The sequence below is a fragment of the Ranitomeya imitator genome, chromosome 7 (assembly GCF_032444005.1).
Source record: "Ranitomeya imitator isolate aRanImi1 chromosome 7, aRanImi1.pri, whole genome shotgun sequence".
NCBI classification, from domain to species: Eukaryota; Metazoa; Chordata; class Amphibia; order Anura; family Dendrobatidae; genus Ranitomeya; species Ranitomeya imitator.
The window spans coordinates 182954881-182961250 of record NC_091288.1 but is presented as its reverse complement, the minus strand read 5'-3'; positions in this window follow the sequence as shown (position 1 = coordinate 182961250).

Here is a 6370-nt window from a genome sequence, read left to right as displayed (position 1 = left end):
AGCAAACTGCAGATGGGCAGTAATGTTATTTTTGGAGAGCAATGACTTTCCGTTTCCAAACCTGCCATGTAGACCATTGTTCCTCAGCATCCTCTTGCCACTAAAGTGAGAGTCCTTTAGTTGATTAGAGGTTATCTTGGGTTCCTTTGTGACACTGCAGACTATTATATGCCTTGTTCTTGGGGAGGGGTAATAATGTTTGTGAATTTCTCTTTTTTTTTCCTACACAGTCTGTGATTATGAATTGGTGGAGTCCAAACTTTTTAGATGGTTTTGAGCATCAATAACGCTCATGCTGAAGTCCCAGATGTGATCTATAAATATTATATGAAAAATGATGCAATATCTATAACATTGACTCGTTTGTGCGATTTGGCTCTTTTAATCTACTTTGAAGACTTGTGCGACAATCTTTATACAAATTTAAAGTTAAATGTATGCAGAAACATGGAAGGGTTCACAAAACTTTAAAAGAAAAAAAAAATATATATATATATATATATATATTTTCCAAAAATACATTTAGCATAAAATCTTTAAGGAACGGCTCCTTCAAGGGAACGTGTTATCTGAAAATTACCTTGTCCATGCAAAAAACGGCTGACCACGAAAGATAAGAGATCTACCTGTTGTTTCTAACCAAGAGCCCCCTATTTATCTTTCTACATTTTAACAGTTAAATACATAAATATGATATGATGATGGCTTATTGTCTTTAATAGATTTTCCCTTTTATTTGCAATAAACCTGTTAGTAATTAGCAGCAGTTTCCACCAGAGGGCAGTACAGTAATCAAGACACTGGCAGTAATTAGCAGTAACCACTAGATGGCAGTAAAGTATTTCCATTAGTAAAGTCTGTTAGGAACTGGCTATAAAAGACCACAATCTGACCCCCTAAAACTGACTATGGGGAGTGCATCTAATGGGAAGGGGAACTGTGTCCATTTAGGTTACCTCATCTGTGGGCACATGGAAAAAGGTATAATCACACACAATAATCAACCTTGAAAAATACGTGTTTTGTAACAGTCTTTACCTGCAAAATTATAACCAATGGTTGTCACATCTCGCCCCTGCATTATAGGAGACATGGCAGCCATTGGGCATTTCTCAAATGACAACCATTCAATAATAAAGTAATACATGGGCAGCCAAGAATCTGATTGGCTGCAGCAGTGATGAGCGCCATTGATGTCATGTCACTGTTGCAGCCAAAACAGAGTCCGAAGCAGAATCAGAGCCGGCGTTGGACCTGGGGAGGGTGAGGATCTGCTCTGTTATTTTACAAGTATAAAAGTTTTTGAGAACCACTTCTCTTAAAGTGGATAACCCCTTTAAGAAACAGCTCTAGCCTCTAGAGCGCTGTCAAACCTCAAAATTAGTCACACTCCATTCATAATTTTATATATATTTTTTTAATTATGTTCCTACATCATGCTGCTTTTCCATTAGGAAGTATGACCTAGTCAGAGACCCTGATTCCAGTGATGTATCACTTACTGGGCTGCTTGCTGTAATTTGAGGATATCACAGGTTTGATATGCCAGCCTCAATGGTGAGGTCTGTGTAAGTCCGCCGCACTACTGATTGATGTAGGCATGTAGACAGATAGCTGCCAATTAGTGGTTTGATGCAGCGATAGACAGGGCTCATGAATATCAAGGTCTACAAAGCAGGAGATCATCACTGAGAAGACTAGCAGAGATGCAGCTCAAATGTTTATATCAAAACTACAGCAAGAAGCCCAGTAAGCGACCCAGCACTGGAATCAGGGTATCTGACTTTACGCTGCTCGCTGATGGGGGAAATAAAAACCTAGTAACAGATTCTCCTTCATTATTTTAGCTACACATTTGTTGACCTTTATATGGTCGCTTATAGTTTGCCAGTCAATAACGCAATGTCACAGCTCAATGGCTGTACATGAATGGTCACATACGGATCCTAGGGGGCTCCTTTATGAGTGTACTAATATGGTAGTGGGCTGAACTCCCCCCTTTGTCGTTCAGCAGTGGGGGTCCTGGATTTAAGCCTATGTATCCCTAAACAGGAATTTATTAACATGACTTCCCTGCTTGGACTGAGGGCGAGCTCCAGCCAACACCTGCCCAGCTCAGAGGAGAGGAGCTCCTGTCAACACCTGCCCAGCTCAGAGGAGAGGAGCTGCTGCCGCCATCACCTGCCCAGCTCAGAGGAGTGGAGGAGCTGCTAACACCTGCCCAGCTCAGAGGAGAGGAGCTGCTGCCGCCATCACCTGCCCAGCTCAGAGGAGAGGAGCTGCTGCCGCCATCACCTGCCCAGCTCAGAGGAGTGGAGGAGCTGCCAACACCTGCCCAGCTCAGAGGAGAGGAGCTGCTGCCAACACCTGCCCAGCTCAGAGGAGAGGAGGAGCTGCCAACACCTGCCCAGCTCAGAGGAATGGAAGAGCTGCTGCCAACACCTGCCCAGCTCAGAGGAGAGGAGCTCCAGCCAACACCTGCCCAGCTCAGAGGAGAGGAGCTCCAGCCAACACCTGCCCAGCTCAGAGGAGAGGAGCTGCTGCCGCCATCACCTGCCCAGCTCAGAGGAGAGGAGGAGCTGCCAACACCTGCCCAGCTCAGAGGAGAGGAGGAGCTGCCAACACCTGCCCAGCTCAGAGGAGAGGAGCTGCTGCCGCCATCACCTGCCCAGCTCAGAGGAGAGGAGGAGCTGCCAACACCTGCCCAGCTCAGAGGAGAGGAGGAGCTGCCAACACCTGCCCAGCTCAGAGGAGAGGAGCTCCAGCCAACACCTGCCCAGCTCAGAGGAGAGGAGCTGCTGCCGCCATCACCTGCCCAGCTCAGAGGAGAGGAGGAGCTGCCAACACCTGCCCAGCTCAGAGGAGAGGAGGAGCTGCCAACACCTGCCCAGCTCAGAGGAGAGGAGGAGCTGCCAACACCTGCCCAGCTCAGAGGAGAGGAGGAGCTGCCAACACCTGCCCAGCTCAGAGGAGAGGAGCTGCCAACGCCTGGCCAGCTCAGAGGAGAGGAGCTGCCAACGCCTGGCCAGCTCAGAGGAGAGGAGCTGCTGTCAACACCTGCCCAGCTCAGAGAAGAGCTGCTGCCAACGCCTGGCCAGCTCAGAGGAGAGGAGCTGCTGCCAACACCTGCCCAGCTCAGAGGAGAGGAGCTGCTGCCAACACCTGCCCAGCTCAGAGGAGAGGAGCTGCTGCCAACACCTGCCCAGCTCAGAGGAGTGGAGGAGCTGCCAACACCTGCCCAGCTCAGAGAAGAGCTGCTGCCAACACCTGGCCAGCTCAGAGGAGAGGAGCTGCTGCCAACACCTGCCCAGCTCAGAGGAGAGGAGCTGCTGCCAACACCTGCCCAGCTCAGAGGAATGGAAGAGCTGCTGCCAACACCTGCCCAGCTTAGAGGAGGAGAGAAGAACTGGCTAGAGGCAAGTTTTGGCTCCATTGCTGTGGGACAGCAGCATATCCATTAGACGAAAGAGAAAAAAAAAAAAAAAAAAAACAGGTTTTAAAATATTTTATTCTGAGAAATGTTTATATAACAGCATTCACAATGTATGTACATGAGCACATATCAGACAATGCTCAACATCCTCAGTTCACAAAGTAATGTGCAAAACTGAAATGAATACGGCACCGAGCTGAGAAATACAGAGGGGAGTGAGGGGCCACGTATGGAGCGGACCCTCATACATTCAGTGATTGGGACAGGACAGATTGCTCCGGCTCATTCTGGAGAAAAAACTCGACTAAGACTTAATTTCTTTAAAGTGGGTTGTCCAGTACTTTTATAGTGATGGCCTCTCTTTACGACAGGTCCTCAATATCAAGCGATGGGTGTCCGCACCCCTAACACCCCGCCGATCAGCTGTTCCCGATGCTGGCGGATGTGACCGGTTGCGGAGCTGCACAGCTTAGTCATCTGCATAGTGACCACGGCCGCGTGCTGCACATCCGTCCCCTATTCATATAAATGGGAGTGGATTTGCAGCACCCCGCTGTGGCAGATGATGGCGCTGATCAGCAAGGATGGGGGTATCACACCACCGCCGATCTGATACTGAGGACCTATCCAATAGGCAGCACAACGTTCATTCCACAAGGAGAAACATTACCCCTCCGTAGACCCTCTAGAGGTTCAGCTTTGCCATATCTGGAGAGCGACAGTTCAGAGACCTCCGATGTAGACCCTCTACTTACAGACCATACAGAAGTGAAGAATGAGGAATACTCCTGCACTTCAGTATCAGTCTCATAGGAATTGATCATTTTGATAATTTTTAAAAGGGGTATTCTCAAGTTTGGAAGTTTTCCCTATCCACAGGGTACTTCCCAATAGCTGGGGGTCCGACCCCTGGTATACCCCACTGAGTCCAAGACCTGAATAGAGAGGAGGTCGATCGTGCGCACTACCACTCCATTCAACATAATGGGACGCTGGAGACTGACGATCTTCAGCATTCCCGTAAGAATCAGGAAGTTACCCTCTATCCATTGGACGGGTCTAATTTCCAAACTTAATATCCCTTTAAGCAAAGACAAACTGTGATAAATGTTTAACCAGAGATTGGGGGATTTTCCTTCTTGTAGGACACACGCAGCGCCTTTACCTGTGCACCACGGACTACGTACCAATCTTCCAGGCCGTCTAAGATACCGACATCTTCAGACAATAACATATATTGTTCCCAGCCCCTGTGGTTCGGGTATAGCGAGGGGCAGCCATATGTGAGGATTCGTAGCCCACGGCGGTCAGTGACCACGCTTTATCCAGGGCAGATTATACACAAGTGTCGTACAAAGTCAAAAATCAGCCAACGTGGATCTAGGGAGGCAGTAATGATATTTAATAATTATTCTGGCCTCCTGGTGGATCTTATTTTAGAGGACTGTCTGGAAGGAAAAGAAGCCTCTCTTGTACTGGAGGACCGGTCACATCAGCGCATTACGTGCACAGACTACAGGAAAAATATATCTCTGTTCCTTTTTAGCCAGTAGATACAAAAATATTAATATTTTAGAGTTTTAAGTGGTTGATACTAACTGAAAAAGATGGTAACCATCAACCACTGAGGGCTCAAATTGTAATATTTGTCTATTAATTTGATGTGAAACTGTAATTCATCATTTCTCCTGCGGGGGTGCTGCAGAAGAATTTAACACTTCAATAGATTTCACATGATCAAAGGGAATCCCAACATACAAGCGCTCTGATAAGATTATAGGCATCAACTCTTAAAAATGGGACAATCAAAAAAAGAATATATCTATCAACCATGTACTTATGTCGTCATTTCTGTTGAGGGCTCATGCGGACGTCCGTGGATCTCTGTCCGATCGCAGACTGGTCGCGGGGTCTCCTGAGCATGACTGCTTCATTGAAACAGAAGAAGCCGCCATGCTCTGGTCAGGAGACCTGCAGGTGGTCCGAGATGGATGCACCCCTGCATGAGCCCTAGGAGTATTAGCCCCAGTATCCCGGCCAGCATTAGGGCATCTCCCGTGGTTAGACCTTCTGCACCCCCTACAGATAGTCTGTAGGTACACGATGGCGCAACAATGGTCTGTATGAATAGGAAGGTGAAAGAATTTACAGGACTACAAGACCTCCCGTGACCTGCGGTGGCCGGAGCATCCAGAGGTGACCATGCTATGAAGATGGGGCAAGTTTAGAAATGGTGAAAACCTCCCTTTAAATTGACCTCATCAATATTACATATGGGGGTCCCCAACTCATGAAACACCTCGAGTGCGGTCATTATTTAAGATTAAAAGCCGTTCTCTACACTATGCTGAGCTGACAGAGCAGTCCCCTCTACTAGCCATTGTTGAGGACTCTGCTCACATAGGACCACGAAAGGCGACCTTAAGGGGCGAGACCCCCAAATCTCCATGAGGGTCCCGACTTTTGTCCGATATGGCATCAGTAAAGCTTGTTGGACGTGCTCATGCTACACAATCGTAGTTCATAACGTACGGATAACTCTGGGGCCTTTGAGGATCTTGAGGTCCGAGGCTACAGGGGCTGCTGTAATCTATTCACGGGCCTGGGGTCCAGTATAAATCCTATTTGTTGCATCTTGAAGTTTCCCTTTATTACTGCATCCCCGATATGGCACAAAAGGTGCTATAACAAGACTTGTGCTGTCGATTTCAAAACACAGACGGATAAAATGCTATGGGGTCCAGCACCTTGTAAATGGGCACCTGCTTCTAGAAGTCATTAGACACGTCTGCTACACATCCACATAGAGTATTACAGGTACAGACACAACAAACTGCTGGGCAGACATGGACCGCACACATCGTCGTCTACAATTTATTTTTCCCCAATATCTTTTGTGTTTAAAAAGATCACAGCTTACTGTAGTCAGTGAATGAG